A 19044-nucleotide genomic window follows, 5' to 3' on the forward strand; every position below is an offset into this window, starting at 1 on the left:
ACGCCTTGATAATTTGGCTGTAGCGATATTGATTTTTCTCAGCAATGACTAAAGCTAAGAAATTAAAGTTCATTGTCAGTATTCATCATGTCTTTGTCTTTGAATTACCCATAGCATAACACGATTGGTCAACTTTTATAACACAGAATAATCAATCAAAAAGACCTCTGTAAAAAAGGGATTCCAATTTTGCCAAGAGAGGAGAGTGATTTAAGCTTCCAAAATTTGTACATAGATTGGTTCCAGCATACACTTCAATTTGCCCATAGCTTATCTGAAATATATTTATGGTTTTCAAATTACGCGACAAATACCATTTTGTCGCTTACGTCCTTTCCATTTCTTATTTTCTATAAGAAGCCGCCGGGACTCAAACATCTCCACACCTAATTTCATCTAGATCGGTTCAGCTGTTAAGCGTTAAGAGGTACCAGACAGACAGACGCACTTTCGCACTCATAATAATATTATAGTATAGATTTTAGAATGATTAATGTATAATTATTTCACACAAAGCGCTTTACATCTTATGAATTTTCGACCAGACCACGTGTTTTAACGAGATTTTACGCAACTAAATAGGTTGCCACCTCAAAAATACTTAATCTTTTACAAATGTCATAAAACAATACATATCTGACTCGTATCGGCCAAGCGAAGCGCAAGCCGGGCCCTACCTACCTTTTCTCGAAGTGTTTCATCTTTTTTTTTAACCCTCATAGAGTTGGTTTCCAATGTACCAGATAGTTCGTATTCTCGGGATATAATGTCAACTTAGGGCCTGTTTGACCACTTTCTGATAAAGTGTCAAATAGGCAAATCAATCAAAAAAGTTGTGAATACACAATTTTTTTGACAGATTCTCCATACTTCATCTGTCAAGTTAAGTGGTGGATAGCCTATCAGGAAGTGGTGAAACAGGGCATTATTAAATATACAGAGTCTCAATGGAATAGCTTTAATACTTTAGATTTTATTGATATCTAAAATACGTCGATTTCGTCACTGACACACTCATACACTCATACACTGTCACACTGACAAAATGTTTGGCTACTTCCTGAAGTACTAGAAAGCTGAAATTTGGTATGGAATCTAAGTTTAGTAAGTATACTACCAACAAAAAAATTCATAAACTTAGAACTTTCACCTCCCATCCCCTAAAATGGTGGTGGTAGAGGTATATGAGACTTTTACCAATTTTATAAATTAGGACATAAGAGATTACTCGGGTCTTTAGACAGTAACTAAAAAACCTTTTAATAAGTACTTACAAGAACCAACTTACAAAAAGAACTGAAATCCCACCAAAATCATTTCTTGTAAAATTAAAAAAAAAGATTCAGAAGCTTGGCTCAACATGAGATCTCATATCTTTTTCACAGGGTAAACCTTATATCTCGGCAACAATATACAAGAAAAATTTTTGGTGGGATACTCATGTTTAAAAACTTCATAATAGCATACAAAACATTTTCTTCATATCTTGACAAAGTTACAAGGTTGTGGTCGACCGGAATTCGCGGTTAAACTAGTTTAGGCGGTATTTTCTGACGCAGTCTTTGATGTAAGCCAGTTTGAGTTTTGGGTTCACCTGAACGAAATCCCAGCGGACTTTGTTTAGGGCGAGTTTCACCTACAACAGCCAATTTAGCAACGTGTAGCTCAGTTGGTTAGCTCGTCGACGCTCAAGCCAAGTAGTTTTTCAATGATCCATGGTCATGGATGTGTATTAAATCTAATATATAAAATTACCACAGTGTTAGGCCGCGTACTCCTCCGCTTTACTGATTTTAACTAAATTTTATATGCATATTTAGTGGGTCTGGGAATCGGCTACTGGGTACTTATTATATTGATAAGTGCATTTGTTGAATAAATAATAGTAAATTATTACAATTCGAGGCTGACGGCGACCATTGTTTGTGCGACGGGATAGCGATGGACGTTACCATGGTGACATACTTATTTAGTCACTTCAATAAAATATGGGTGAAATACTTTATATGGCAAAGAAACGTTTGCCGGGACAGCTAGTATAATATAAAATACAGGCTATTGTCCGTGATTTCATCGGCGTCATTTTTCACTTTTATGGTCGCAGCAGTCGTTATAATTATAGGCTAAAGCTTTTATTCATAAATGAATTGTATGCTGCTCGCCAGTTCTGTTATACTGGAACTTGGCTTCCGACAGCCCGATCAGCCGACACACAAAACAAACCAGTGAGTTCCTGAGACTTTTCAGTCTGAAACATATAATTATAAGCCTTATACAACTAATTAGTATAGTCTGATAACATACCCCAAAGTAACTATAATAATGAATTATTATTCATATTATTATTCAAGTACCTGGATGACCGAGCTTTGCTCGGTATAGCAAACACTCATTGACTTCGTGTTACTTGATAACGCCATCTGCTGGTCGTTAAAACAATTAGTTGCTAACAAAATAGTATTATTATTCGCCAATAGATGTCAGGAAGAGTCATATTTTTCAGTTTATCGATTATCGATAAAACACGAATAAAAAGACATTTTCTGAAAATGATTCCTAGCTAGATCGATTTATCGCCCCCGAAACCCCCTATATACTAAATTTCATGAAAATCGTTGGAGCCGATTCCGAGATTCTTTTTTTTTTATGAAAGAAGGGGGCAAACGAGCAAACGGGTTACCTGATAGAAAGCAACTTCCGTCACCCATGGACACTCGCAGCATTAGAAGAACTACAGGTGCGTTGCCGGCCTTTTAAGAGGGAATAGAGTAATAGGAGAGGGTAGGGATGGGAAGGGAAGGGAATAGGGGAGGATAGGGAAGGGAATTGGGCCTCCGGTAATCTCACTCACTCGGCGAAACACAGCGCAAGCGCTGTTTCACGCCGGTTTTCTGTGAGAACGTGGTATTTTTCCGGTCGAGCCGGCTCATTCGTGCCGAAGCATGGCTCTCCCACGTTTTTTTCCAATTATATATATATACAAGAATTGATATTATTATTAACACCCGTTATATTGAAGCAATAATAATGCTGTGTATAAAGTTAGTGGCTCTAACCCCAGTTTTGCGGCGATATCGCTTCCCACAATACGGCGCCTGCTATTTTAACTGATAACAATTTTAGCTCCCGCGTTGGCGGTGTTAAAATAGATTATGTCGATATCAATTTATTGGAGCTAAAATACTATTTGCAGCGCGGCGTGGCGTTATAATTGATTTGTGTTGAGTGTAAAAGTAGCATAAAAACAATCAAAGGTAATAATAATAATAAGCTATTATAAGGTCTTTTAACTAATTAGTATATCTTCTTCTTCTACCTTTCTAATCATATTTCGTTGCGAGTCCCATGAGTCACGACAGTGTTTGCATATACCTAGGGCTCCCGTGGAGCGTCCGTGGCCTAATGGGTAGACCTTCGGTTCGCACTCCTAGAGGGTGCAGGTTCGAACCCGGACGCTCGTACGGTGAAGGAAAACATCGTGAGGAAACCCGCACATAGTTGGTCCCAGACGTATTGACTAGGCCGACTATGATGCGAGAATGCCGTATGCGCTTGGGCAACCATACGGACATTTAAAAATCTTGTCCGAGGCACTATAGTATTTGAGGAGTGGTTACTTCGCTCTGAAAAATACTGTATAAATCATCCACAATGAATGTAAAGGCCTAGTTTAGGGTTCCCTGAAATCATATAAAAGGTCCCAACGCAACTAGCACATTAGTGATAAAAACAGCCAACCTTGCATCTTTTAACCGCACTATGGCGCTTTAGGGATTCTGGAAGCAGTTTTCAGTTCTAGTGATGCATCCGTTACTCTTTAATGCAAAACCTGAACCTAACCTAACCTAAACCTAATGCCACTCTAGGCTGGACGAGTTTGTTGCAACCTATTTTTTTTTTATGAAATAAGGGGGCAAACGAGCAAACGGGTCACCTGATGGAAAGCAACTTCCGTCGCCTATGGACACTGGCAGCATCAGAAGAGCTGCAAGTGCGTTGCCGGCCTTTTAAGAGGGAATAGGGTAATAGGGGAGGGTAGGGAAGGGAAGGGAAGGGAATAGTTGAGGGTAGGGAAGGGAATAGGGTAGGGGTTAGGGGATTGGGCCTCCGGTAAACTCACTCACTCGGCGAAACACAGCGCAAGCGCTGTTTCACGTCGGTTTTCTGTGAGAACGTGGTATTTATCCGGTCGAGCCGGCCCATTCGTGCCCAAGCATGGCTCTCCCACGTATAAATTTACAGTTTATTAGCTCTTCTTTTCCTGTTCTGAGACTTTAACACAGGTTTATCTTGGTTATTTACCGCTGTCGATTTTGACTTACAGAAGTTGCAGTAGTGAAAATGTGTGGTAGTCCAATATAGCCGTTTAGAAAAAAGGTCTTTTTAGATTTAAGCCCAAAGGTATGTTTCGAGTTTACATTTTACACTATAATATCACTAGAGAAAACTTCTATAGTTTTCTCTTTAATCAAGTGTTTATCTAGTCAATCTAGCAAAACGAATACTCACATACTTCACATATTTTTTCCAGATACAAAAAAGAAATGGCGTTACAGGATTCCGAAAATGGCTTTGAATAAACATGAACATTCATTTAAATTCACATGCCACTTTATAAAGCTCAATTCTATATTAATAAACAAAGCGGAGTCAAAATAATGAATTCATGGAATGTTTTAACTCGGAACATCACAAACAATTGGCAATTGTTTTCCGTTTACTTTTGAACGAGAGATTAGAATCGAGGTCGTATTTATGTTATATTATGTATAATTATTATACTATGAATGATTATGATATTATGCATTTATCGCTTTGCTAATAAAAAATATTTAACGAGAGTAGCAGACCTAAATATTTAAAAAGTTACGCTTATCTTAAAGAAACGCCTATCCTTATTCTTAAAAGCTACGTACCTATATTGGTGAGTACTTAGCTTACGTTTCGGTGTGAAAGACAGTAAAAGAAATGTTTCTGCTGTTACATAAAGTTAATATACCTAGCGGAATAGAGCAACAATCTCGAGCTGTCAAACGAAACCAAAATTGATTTACTTACATCTTTGTGTAAAAATTTATGAGTAGGTACGTGCTTCGTATACACTTACACAAGCATCTTTCTATGAGATTAAATTTTCAACGTGCCGATAAGTGCCGACTGGACGTCAAAAAAAGAGATCTGCTCTCATGACTGTATCATACGTATCTTTTTACCACGCAGTGTTACTGATAGTGACATTTCACTTACTCAGGCCTTTGTTTCTCTATTCCTCTAGGTATATTTACTTTATGGTTTGTTACAGACCGATTCGGATGAAATTGAGCTTGGAGATTGGGCATGCAAAGTCCATTCCCTAGAAACTTAGGTGACCGCGATTGACAAAAATTAAATAAAATGCCACTTTATGACATAAGCTATATTATGTGTAATTTTGCCGCAGAGCACTTCAAAGCAGCGGTAACATAGGTCGCTAGCCGCTAGACCAATGTCGTTAGAAAATTAATCTACAGCATGACTGGTGAGACATGTTTTATACGTGGGAGAGCCATGCTTCGGCACGAATGGGCCGGCTCGACCGGAGTAATACCACGTTCTCACAGAAAACCGGCGTGACACAGCGCTTGCGCTGTGTTTCGCCGAGTGAGTGAGTTTACCGGAGGCCCAATCACCTACCCTATTCCCTTCCCTACCCACCCCTATTCCCTTCCCTTCCCATCCCTACCCTCCCCTATTACCCTATTCCCTCTTAAAAGGCCGGCAACGCACCTGCAGCTCTTCTGATGCGAGTGTCCATGAGCGACGGAAGTTGCTTTCCATCAGGTGACCCGTTTGCTCGTTTGCCCCCTTATTACATTTAAAAAAATGTTCAGTACTCGAGGACGTGATATTTTATATTAGATGAAAAAATATTAATTATAATATTAATATCAATTGATCACTGAGTAAATGTAGCTTAAAGTTAAACAATTATTTACCCAACGCATGGACACCGCATGCGGGAGGGGTAGCGCGCGGCGCACGCCGCCGCGCCAGCCGCATAGTAATTTATTAAGTGTCCATGATTCATTTATTTAAAGGGAAATTTGGTCAAAAGTTATGTACCTAATTTTATTACATAATTATAATGAGAATCGAGTACCGAGTACTCTGGCTAGGTATTGATCATGTCTCACCAGTCATGCTGTCAGTATAGCCTATGTCATAAAGCAGCATTTATTTGAATTTTTTTCGGTCGCGGTCGCTGGCGGCAAAGATTGGAAAGCCACTCTGCGGAAAATCTACGAGATTTAATACGCGTACAGAGTCGCGGGTAACGTCTAGTGGATTAATAAAGTATGTTGATAACGTAGAGCGTAGCATTAATAAAAAGAACTTTACGTTACCGTATATTAAATTGAAAAAGTTTATGCGCCGTTTTCGTGGCAACTTTTTTATTGCTGCGATTTGGGTTGATTCAGATTTCAGATCCTAATGCGACGCGTAGATGTATTTCTTTTATAATATGGATTTGACAGATTCGCAAGACGTCTCACGCAATTGAAAATTTATGCGGACGCGCCTCGCCTCGCCTCGTCGCATTGCGATCTGAATTGACCCTTAGGGTTGATTCAGACCGCAACGCGACGCGTAGATGCATTTCTAAATTTATATGGATTTGACAGATTCGCAAGACAAGACAATCCATACAAATTTATGCCGCGCCGCGCCTCGCCTCGCCTCGCCGCGTTGCGGTCTGAATCAACCCTTAGTAGGTAGCATTGACACGTATTTTTCATTCCTTCGAACGAAAATAAAGCCTTTTTAGTTCCTCGTGGGCGGACTATGAATAGGGTATTAAAGCGAGGATAGTTACAGTTTTCTCCCAGGAAAATTTAAATAGTTTACAAAAGTTGCGTCATTTAAATACATTTCAGTAAAGTTTAAAGGATGTTTATAATAGAGGAGAGCAGGAAAGTTGCTTATAATAGAGTTTAGATTATTTCTACCCATACTAATAAAATATATGCAAAAGAGAGTTACATGTCTGTCTGTTACCTCCTTGAGCATGAAGAGGTAACAAACAAACAGACACACTTTCGCATTTATAATATTTATATTAGTATGGATGTCTTCAATTGCACTACATACTGTTAAGGCACGCTCTTAATGAGAAAACACGTGGCAATCATTTACCATCAGACAGATCCGTCTGCTTTTTCTTAGTCCATTTCATTAATGCCGCGGCCGCTGATTCGTCTATCGTCACGAAGCTTCGTGCTATGAGCCGATACCAATGGATCACAGGCAGATCGTTCAATGTATCGTTTTAAGCACGAAGCACTACGCATGTGCGGCCGCAGCATAAGAAATATCTTTATTAATTTTCATAACATGGACAGTTACTCATTTATCTTTATCTATCTAATATTATAAAACAAAGTCGTATTTTTATAATATTAGATAGATTTCCCTCATATCCCTTTGTTCCCTTTAATCTTTAAAACTACGCAACGGATTTTGATGATTCCTTCAGTGTTAGATAGCCCATTTATCGAGGAAGGCTATAGGCTATATTTTATCACGCTAAGACTAATAAGAGCGAAGAAATACAGGAAAATGTGGAAAAGAACGGGGAAAAATATTTGAAAGGGCTAACTTGAACGCGCTAATCTCAGGAAGTACTGGTCCGATTTGAAAAATTATTTCAGTGTTAGATAGCCCATTTATTGAGGAAAGTATAGGCTATATTTTATCACGCTAAGACTAATATGAGAATGTGGAAAAAATGGGGGAAATTATTTGAAAGGGCTTAACTCGCGAACTACTGGAGCAATTTTTATGTTATTTGCTTCGATCACTAATATACGTTATTTGGCACAGATAAGAAGTAGACCACGCGAAGGAACATAGGCTATCGATTTTAATCATTTTTTCAGTGGCTATATATTTTATACCCGTGAGACGCCGAAGCGGGTCGCTAGTTCTCTTATAACTTTAACAATCCTTGTAACTTATCTACTTCATCATCTGGCTAATGTATCTGAGTCCCTGCTCAAGCATGGGAAATGCTAGTCTGGTATAAAAATAACTCCCCCACACAATCATTTTGATGCCCATTTTTCCGTAATATAGAATGATACGAATTTTACGCATACTTTCATACCGTGGGCGTTATTCATTAAAAAATATTAAATTTTTCGAGAATAAAATGTGAAAGTTGTTTGCAAATAGCGTTATTTTTAACGCACTGAATCCACTACGGATATTCCAAATGCAAAATATCTGTTATAATTGGACGTGTGACCCACAAAATAGTTGTTGATGACTGCAGATTGACCGGTTTATATTATAACAGTCCAGTGTAGATCCAGCACTGGATTGCAACTAGAATAATCTATATATACTATCGGTACCGTCATCCCGATTGGACGATAGGAAGGATGGTGTATGGCCACCATTATTCCCGTGGCTTCGGCAAGGACATGCTGGTGGTTTCACCCTGAGTTTTAGTGGGTAGAGGCGCATTCACTTAACATCCTTTCGAGGGCAGTCCAGGTTCCGTGGATATGTATTATGATACATATCCACGGAACCTGGAGTACCAAATGTACCCATCGTAGGAAGCAAAACGCATTTCTCGAAGTAAAATATTACGCGGGTGTCAAGAACATTTTTCAAGGACTTTCGAGAGCCCTTACCTACTTTTCTACTCGTGGTAAAGTAAAAGCAATGCGAAGCGTGGTGTTCAGCAACAGAGGTCTACGTAAGTCTTAATTTTTTATCACTTTTTTTGGTAAAGTGGGCCCCGTGCGAGTTTCTTACGCCGGTTCTTCTCGCCGGGTTAGATCCCGAACCGGTGGTAGGCATCATGTAGGACATCCTGAAAACATTTATTTTAATTTTTTTCAGAAATAAAACAATTTTGATTTTAATCTTAACTTCCAATCACGTAATCCCAAATTAGTAGAGTTCCAATGATCGCCGGATTTCCACAGGCTAATCCAGACAATTAGAACCTACTGTCAAAATACGGGTCGCAGGCCAAATATTGTTTACTGTCGAAATGCTGTATTGTGGAAATGCCGTTCTTTGTCGAAATAAGGGTCATTATCAAAATTCAAAGGGATCGCTGTCGTAATAGTCTTTGCATGTTTCAATTCTGCCCACTGAGACCGCCTAACCATGTTAGCATGAGCTTCATTAGTTGTAACAAAACATTGTTTCATTAGATACTCGTAGTAAAGTTTAACTTCCTCTAACCGCTAGATTTTTATGTTTTTACTAGCTGACTCGGCAAATGCCATATAAATTATTTTAGTATCAATATAAAAGTAGATAAAAACCTATTCTCAGGGCTAACGAATGTACCATCGAGGAAGTTGATTCCTATGCAATTGACAGACCAACGTTATTTGGTCGAATATGTCAATGGGCATTGTCCAAAAAAAATCACATGTACTTTTTATATTTTTTTTCGTTAAAATAGGGTATTTTAAGAATATAAATTAAATAATTTTGAAATTCATTGGCTAGTTTTTTCTGAATAAATTTTTAAAGTTTCGCTCTGACGTCATCATCGGCGGCCAATAATTGACCTCTGCAGTATGTTTTTTCCTTTCAATCTTATTTATAATGGCTGGTTCGTCAAATGCAAGTTCTCATTATGTGAAAGCTGATACGAGAAGCTTACCAAAAGTTCGAAACGTAATGTTGGTCGAATTTATTGCTAATTTAATGCCATTGAAGGTCAAACAAAGGTTAAACATATTTGTTCAAAAATATAAGTACTTAACTAATGGGTATTTTTTTCGTTTATATACAGAAAAACGATCACTGACCTTATTCCTCGAAATGTTTTTGTAATGAGCAAAATTAAAAAAAAAATGGACAATCCCCATTCAATGTTAATTGTGATCTGTCAGCTGGGTTTGACGTAACGCAACCAAACTACTTAGGTCCCCGATTTGCATAGGAATCAACTTCTCTGATAGTACATACAAAATTTCATTAAAATCGGTTGAGCCGTTTTGAAGGAGTTCGCGCACAAACACTGTGACACGAGAATTTTATATACATATTAGATGAGTCTCGACGACGTAGAGACCTTATTCCCAAAACCGATTGTTTTTGAAGCGCGGCCGACAAAAAATTAAATAAAATGCCACTTTATGACCATAGGCTTTACGTTTTGCTCTACGCCACTAAAAGGCAGCGGCGGCATTCGTCGCTAGACTAATGTCGGTAGAAAATGAAACCGCGACCGACAAATATTCAAATAAAATCTACTATATGGCCTATTATACTAGCTTGCCATGAGGATTAGGAATATCACCTTCTGCCTAAGCACTCTGATTCTCTATTGCGAACGCGTAGCGTTGCAACTTGCATCCACGAGCCATTCAAATTTGGAACAGGTAACGAGCAAACGGGTAATCTGATGGAAAGCAACTTCCGTCGCCCATGGACACTCGTAACATCAGAAGAGCTGCGTGCGTTGCAGGGCTTTAACGTGGGTATAGGGTAATTGAGGAGGTGGGGAGGAGTGGTATTTTTACGGTCGAGCCGGCCCATTTGTGCCGAAGCAACGGTTAAAGTTCAGTTTTGATTGCATTCAAAATGCGTCTTAACGTTGCAATGTGGTCTGACCCTATAATATACCCCATTTGTAATGTGACCTAACCTTGCGGTTCTGTGGCTAATTAAGTGAATAACAGAGTCGCTTGATTAATAACAATCGGAATGTACGTGGGATTCCGATGGCCGACCAATTATGTGGATTGTAACGTATTACTTATAGCCTGAGTAGTGACTCGCCCCGACTTCGTTAAAGCACAAAACCTCCAAATTGTATAGAATTTTTCTACTCTAAAGGAGTAAGCACACTGAGACGGGCCGTGCCGGGGCTCAGCGTGCCGGGGCGCATTACAAAAATTCGCCTCCATACAATTTGTATGGAAGCGGATGCGCGTAACGCACACTGTGCCGGGGCGCATCGGCGCGAAGTTTTGCTCGGCGGATTTCCGTCAATGCGACACGGCCGACAAGACCCGCTGCGGCCCGGCAACGGTGTGCTATAGCAAGCGGCGCGCGGATGTGATACGATGCGGCCCGGCTAGCCTCGGCTCAAAATCCGTCAATGCATTGAGCGCCGACCCGCCCCGGCACGCCTCGGCACAGTGAGTGTTAAAATCCGTCAATGCGATGCGACCTGACCCGGCAATAGTGTGCTATAGCGCATTTTGCGCTGCGCTGAGCCCCGATCCGCCCCGGCACGCGCCGACAAACTGTGCGCGTACCTTAAGGGTTGATTCGGACCGCAACGCGACGCGTAGATGCATTTCTAAATTAATAATATGGATTTGACAGATTCGCAAGACGTTCCACGTAATTGAAATCTATCATATCCATACAAATTTATGCTGCGCCGTGCCTCGCCTCGCCTCGTTGCGTTGAGCGTTGCGGTCTGAATTGACCCTTAAGGTGCCGGTTACACAAAATTTAACGGTAATTAATTAAAACGGTATTACACAAATCAAATCGTTTAGGTTAGGTTATGACAAATGTACTGCATTTTTTGTTTTTTCTAGGAATAGTGTAATTGAGCCATATAATGATTTAATTAGGAAAAACAGCGTTATAACAGTCATCTTTGAGATGTTTTTCTATCGAGCAGAATTTTTCAAATTGTGTATACCTTTGCGTATAGGAAATTTTCTCAATTTTAAAACGATACTTTTTTATAAATTTCCTTTACAAAAACACTATTTAACCACCACTGCACCTTAAGGTACAAGTTGGAAGCCGGCTACATGAAGCGGCAGCAGACGACGTGTCGTCGCGACACTACTGTTTCTATGTATTTATATGAAAGTGTCGCTAGCTTCGTGTCGCTAGCTGCGCAGGGTATTTCATAGAAATACATAGAAACCAGTAGTGTCGCGACAAAAAACGACACCTAGGCATTTTTTAAATAATTTTTTTGAGTATATACAGGTTTTTTGAACATAAGAAATAACTTCGTTCCATTCGGGTGTCCCTTGACACCTCTCAAGTTTTTTTTATCTATGAAATTCGATTTGTGGTTACATCAGCACAATCTGTTAGAAATCTAGTTTTTGTGCAACTTGTGATCAATCGTCTATGTCCTCGATACAGAGCATTGATATACCATACTTAAAAGAGCCTTCACTTTTGTATTTTTGTTTTAAACGTTTTCTTGTACACGTTGAGCCACGAAAGATTACCTTAAAAGATTGAGAAGCTGCTCAGTGCTCATGGACAACATGCCTTTCTGCAAGTTTGTTGTCGCTTATATTAATCCATCATTAAAGCTATAATATATTTTGTCCTTGTCTGACAAGTAACTTTTTAATTTGCAGGTATTGGAAAAACGTCTGTTTGCAAATGCAGATATTTTAGTAGTAAGGGGCTTAATTCTTAAAATACATTTGTATGTGTCACCTCAACATTGTATTGATATAGCCTGTGAGTTATTCGAGATGCAATGATCATCTAGAATATGGTACATCGATGTTGCAACTGCAAACTTTTTGCGCTGCAAGTTTAATGTGGAAAGTTGTAATTTGTATTAAAGCCTCATTCGATCAGTGTTCGATTGCGCTATCCGTTGTATCAAAATGAGTTTTCTCTTGTTTCTGATGCAGGAGGCATTTTCACAAAGTACTTTGCATATAAGTATAGTTGAGGTGCTCCGTCACTGCGAGCATTCACTTGTAATGTAACAGTATAGATTCGTTTTTGAGCATTACATTGCACGTGTGGAACATTTAATATTCGACTTTGAGCATTACATTACAATACTATCTCCCTGACTGACGAGCATTCGCGTGTAATGTAACATTCGACTTTGAGCATTCCATAGCTAGTTGATGTTACAAGTTGTATTTAAGAAAAATCTTATTTAAATTGTATGTAAGAAAAATCTTGAAAGTGGTAGTAGCTAACAGAGATAGAAAGGATTTAATACTTTAATTTGATGGTCCTAAAATATGGATTGTTCTATTTGTAGGACAATGTTACTCTTAAATTATGTAACTCTTAACCTATCAATCATACAAAAAATCAGCAGGTTTTGGTTCCGTTTTAGGATTCCGTAGTCAACCAAGTAACGTCAAAATATCAACCAGAACTCAAGTAAAATAAATAATTATTATTCTAAAAATATTTTAACAATAATGTTGAAAAAAAACGTGGCTCTCGGGGACTGCCGAGGTAAAGCCATTGCATAGCATATTTTATCAACTTATGCCATTTGTGGGGTATGTTAGGTTTTTTCGTTACGGAATTTCTTAATTCGGTCGCCACGCTCAAAACCCAAGATAAAAGCTATGTAATAGCTTAAAAACTGCTGCAGCTCTTTAAGCACATAACATCGGCTAAAACGCTCAAAGAATAATGAGTTCCATATAAAAGGAAGAAAATTACCAGCGACAATTAAACATTTTAAATCTCTAAGTGAATTTCACCTGCTGGAAAGCGAAAAGTTGAAATTTCGTCCAAACCAATTACACTACACAGTGGCGTAACCAAGTAACCGAGGACCCAGGGCAAAAAGCAGGGCCCCAACTAAAGGCGACGCAACTTGAAAACGATATGGGCTTTTGATTTGATAGAAAGGTTTCAAAAATCAAACGTCCCGTGCCAATTTTCAAGGTTTCTTATATCTTTCTGAAAGATAGTTTAAAAATAATTAAAAGCTTGAGAGCTCTAAGCCTGGGGGCACCGGGCACCGCCCAGACTTGTCCTTTAGTAGCTACGCCACTGACTACACCACAATTCTGGGAATACGTTTTTAAAGTTGCACCATTTTAATGCAACGTAATTAATTTACTGTAAAAGGAATTGAAGTTAGTTTCTCTTAAAAGTATTTAATTGGAATGTGTTATGTTTTAACATAATTTTATTATTATCTTATATTATGCCCTCATGGTTAGATCAGGGGTTCCCAAAACTTATTAATTTTGTGTACTGCGCACTTTAAGAAAAAATTATGTTTTGGCGCCCCCATTTTTTTCTGAGTCCCACACCCTTTAGAGTTTAGATTTCACTTTTCCACTTTGGGAAAGGCTGGTCTAGATCGTGGGTTCAATTTCCGCGTTGGCAAAATGTTGTTTCCAAGGTCACCTGGTTGTCTGACAAGAAAGAGGATACATGTGTCGGATGCTAGAATATGTAAAAAGTGGATCATGCGCCTGGTCTCTCTTATCTCGTCAGTCAATAAATCGGTCCCACTGGATTATGAGCGAGTAAATTAAGAAAGAGTGCTCTTGTGTTCAGCCTGCCTAGCATACACCAACGCATAAAGCAATCTCGCTCTACATGTTTTCTCGATGTTTGATGGTTTGTCTCTTCATCTCTATTGATCATAGCATCACAAACATTTTTTCTCGCGTAGATCTATTGTCGAAATAACACATTTTTATAGAGTTTTGTCGAGATAATGACATTATAAGACGAGTAGTTTTTAATTATCTCGAGAGTGAGATATCTCGTTGGCGTATGCTAGGCAGGCTGGGCATACACTTCGGCACGGAATCACTCAAGCATAGTCTGGTTATAAAGAAATTTTCATTTTACACGGATTATAACTATGTAATTGTAGCTAAAAACAATAAGCCCTGATTTAGTTTTAACTTCAAACCAGATTGCAGCTACAATAGATGACCAAGTAAGAAATTACCGTTTTTCATTAAAAAAATAAAAAACGTGGCTCCAGACCGCGTCGCAATTACACAATTTCATTTCATTTATCTTGACCGTGTGCCGTTTTTAAACCTTTTCCTTTTATTTTGCATAATTTTATTCTTCACCGTTTATGAATTTATTAGACAAAGTTGCTTTATATTCTGGAAACGTTTCAAGATCAGAATCATTAATGCTCGCTATTAGGTAAAAGCAAAAATATTTTCTTTTTTTTACTTTCATGGTCTACTTCTTGGGTGTATTTTGCCGAAATAAAAAGGAGCCAGTGTATTGTGTATTTTGTTGTAAACTTAATTAAACTTATTAAATTTAAATCAATTTATTTTACACAATGTTTTATGCAAAATAACCATAGCGCACCTTCATCTCATCACAGGCTTAATTCCAAATATACTTATGTGTTTTTTAATTACGCAATTCAAAAATATATAAAAATAATAAGTCACTTTTAGTCGATAAGATACAATGTAATACCTCTGTATTATGTAGGTAATAAACAGTGAAACATACAACACAGTATGATACTAAACAGTGATACTAGTGTTGTCTTTTTTATTTAGGTTGGATTGCACCAGAGGCGTGGTTAAAGTTTAAGTTAAAGTTATGGTTATAGTCAAATATGGCGTCCTTAAGCTTTAACTTTAACCTTATCTTTAACCGGATTCACAGATGTCTGTTGCGTTTTTTTTTTTTTTTATTGAAGCTACAGGTAACGGGATTGAGGGTATAAAAATTGAATTATCCGTAAAAATCGACAGGAAAAATATAACACTGTAAAACATAATAACTTTTCAGATATACGTATGAGCGGAGGTTAAATATGGCGTCCTTGGACGTCATACTTAACTTTAACTAAAGATTTGACAATGTAGTTATAGTTAAAGTTAGTTAGTGTCAGTAGGTGCAACCCAACCTTAGTCAATAAAATTTACTATTTTATTGAACAAATGCACTAATTAAAATAAAAATTAGGCCTATTCTCAGGCCTAAAGAATGTACATACACATTAAAATCGGTTGAGCCGTTTTGAAGGAGATCACGCACAAACACTATGACATTAGAATTTTATATATTAGATTTAACATAATATTTGATACATAGGCTATGAGTAAACAAATTTTGACGAAAACCTATTAACCTGAGGCCTTAACCTGGGACCGTCGCGTCGGACTAAAGAACGAGATTGATGGCGTACAACAAAACCGCCATTTTGTGACTTAATGCCCTTCTTCCCTTTGTGTTGTAGTTGATTACGGTAGTCTTTGTCGCGCAAAGTGTAAAAATGCTGTAATGATGATTGATATTAAACACTATTAAACGTTGAAAGCTTTTAAAACGAAGGCCAGTAACTCAAAAACTCGTTAAAAGTATTGTTTGTTACATTTTTGTTTTAATAGAATTTGACTTACTTTACTGTTTATCAAATCTTTGATAATGTAAGCTTATTTAGAGTTTAAAGATGCAGAAGTTTTGATAATATTTTACTTAAAATTAAAAATTCAAGAACGATATATTCTAAAGTTTTAGTATTATTTTCCACATACTATAAATGCCAAAAATAAATTTTAGTCAAAAACGCTGAAAATAACTATGTTGTGAATTAACATTGTGAACAGTCAGTAGTTTGACCACAGCTGAAAAGTTGCGTCCTGTGTTTACCCTACAAGTTTGCAGTGTGTGAGGTCATGACTTTATGCTTCTTAAATTTTATAATATAAATATACAAGTTTTTGACTGCAGCTTAGCCCATTTAGTAGTGTACTTAGTGGCTTTAGGTTCATCTTACGAGCTTCTTACCCCGTTTTGGTAGACTTTCTTAAAATCCGTTCTTATTATATGGACTATGACTAACGTAACGTGACGTTGACGTGGGAGAGCCATGCTTCGGCACGAATGGACCGGCTCGACCGGAGAAATACCACGGGCTCACAGAAAACCGGCGTGAAACAGCGCTTGCGCTGTTTCGCCGAGTGCGTGAGTTTACCTACCCTCCCCTATTTCCTTCTCTACCCTCCCCTATTACCCTATTCCCTCTTAAAAGGCCGGCAACGCACCTGTAGCTCTTCTGATACTGCGAGTGTCCATGGGCGACGGAAGTTGCTTTCCATCAGTTGACCCCTTTGCTCGTTTGCCCCCTTATTTCATAAAAAAAAATGTATAGATATACTAGCTAAAAGCCGAGCTTTGTGAGGGCTCGCATCGTTTTTCTGCATTTTAATAATCTTTAAGGCGAGGATAAACCCCAATTTGTTATTCCGTGACTCCCGGTTTACCTAGTTCCAATATAATAACGAAGTGTTAAAAAATATGAGATATAAAGCAAAATATTCCAAATACCTTAAACCATAAACATTTTAATAAAACGTAATACTTTGGCTGTAATTAATTTACAAACTTACCTCCGAAAAAACTCTATTTCATCGAAATATAAGTATTAACTAGGATAATTGTACATTTTATTTGAATAAATTGTTAGTAAATCTATATTAAAAATTCTTTAACCGAACAATTTTGTTTCTTAATATTTATTTCCAAAGATATTTAAAAAAAAACATGAAAAATAGAGAAGATTCGCCCGAGAACCTATAGTTTTATGCTAAGCTAAAATGAATCTTATTGCGATGCGTATACGCTTGGTCTTTGGTTGTGTGCAAGGTTATCGTTTTTGATTGAGATTAATCCCCGCCTTAAGGCAGTTTTTTTTTTTAATATTTTAATAGTAAACAAACCTTGACTGACCGATGATAACACATCTACATGTAAATAAAAAATACTATGGTAAAGCACAAATCTATACGCGTGATAGTTTTTCCGTAAAGTGTACCACAAGTGTTTAGGTTGTATGATATACTAGGGCTCGCTTCACTCGCCCTGATTATTTATTAGTTTCACATTATCAAGGTTTATTAATACCAGCTTTAGTTCTTCTAAGGGTGGGTTGCACCAACTTACTTTAACTATAATTATAACTTTAACTATAATTATAACTTTAACTATAACTTTAACTTTAACTACAATGCAAAATGTCAAATCTTTGGTAAAAGTCAATAATTGACGCCATATTTAACAATAACCTTGAGCTCGACAAGGCTTTAAATGAACGTGGCGAAAAAAGAAACTAACGCTGTCATCATACAAAAACGCCATTTTTGACAGTTCTCCTTTACCAGCAGCGCCCCCGCCCACGTTCATTTAAAGCCTTGTCGGACCAGCTGTCATCTGTCAAATTCTGTGGTCAGTGTCAAAGTTAAAGTTAGCCTTAACTATAACCATAACTTTGACCATAACTGTAACTATAACCACGCCTCTGGTGCAACCCACCCTAAGTATACAAGGTTTAAGCGTGACATTTAATTAATTTTGTTTTATTAAAATTTAATCCTTTGAATTAGTTGTGAAACTATGTGGGCGAGGTCTCTCACACGCACGTAGGTTTTTAAGCTTTATCCATGCGTAGGCGGCTGTAGTCATACAGGGGCATTTTGGCACGTAGATGTCATTTTCACGAAGGCGTGGATTCGGCCACATTGAAAGTGATGCTTGGATGAAACTAATAGGAGGGCGAGAGTTGAAAACGTCTGTCTTTTAAACAAGGATGCGTCCACACAAAACTGGCTGTCAGCCGCTGCAAGTAATCTGGCGTTATGCAGCTTACGTTATTACCATAGTCCATACTATATAGACAATACGTGACTTCGTTTTTCTATAAACTAGAGATCGCCCAATGGTCGAAATTCGACCTTAGTTTCAACGACATTAGGACTACTACCCATATTTTGTAAAAAATATTGACTTTACCATATTTTTTTCAACTCTTGTCTCTGGGAATCAGTTGCTCAAATTGGCTGTGTAAGCATTGTCTAATAGTATCTAAGATTCAATAATAAAAAAAAACTATAATCCATTTTCAATTTGTCACCTTGTTGTCAACATACTTCAACCATAAATAAAAGAGCATAATTCGTATGTATAGGTTTGTCACTCAAAAAGCTGTCATTTTCCTAGTGTGTGTGTTGTAGTGTGTGTAATATTTTATTTGTTAAAAAAATGTATGCTAAAAGCATAATTTCAAAATAATATTAGCCCGATACACTCCTTCACCATATAAACTAGGGAGCGAACTCACGGCGCGGTTTTTTCCCGCGCCCGCCGCGGTTGCAGGCCCGCGCAAATGGGCGGTTTTATTTCAGAACTCACGAGACCGCTGATTTGTGCGGGCCCGCAGCCGCGGCGGGTGCGGGAAAAAACCGCGCCGTGAGCTCGCTCCTTACTATGGCTACTGCGATCGCCCGCTAAACTATCGCCGAGCGTGCGGGCGCAAACCGCCGTGGCTGCGGGCGA

The sequence above is a fragment of the Aricia agestis genome, chromosome 8 (genome assembly GCF_905147365.1).
Source record: "Aricia agestis chromosome 8, ilAriAges1.1, whole genome shotgun sequence".
NCBI lineage: Eukaryota > Metazoa > Arthropoda > Insecta > Lepidoptera > Lycaenidae > Aricia > Aricia agestis.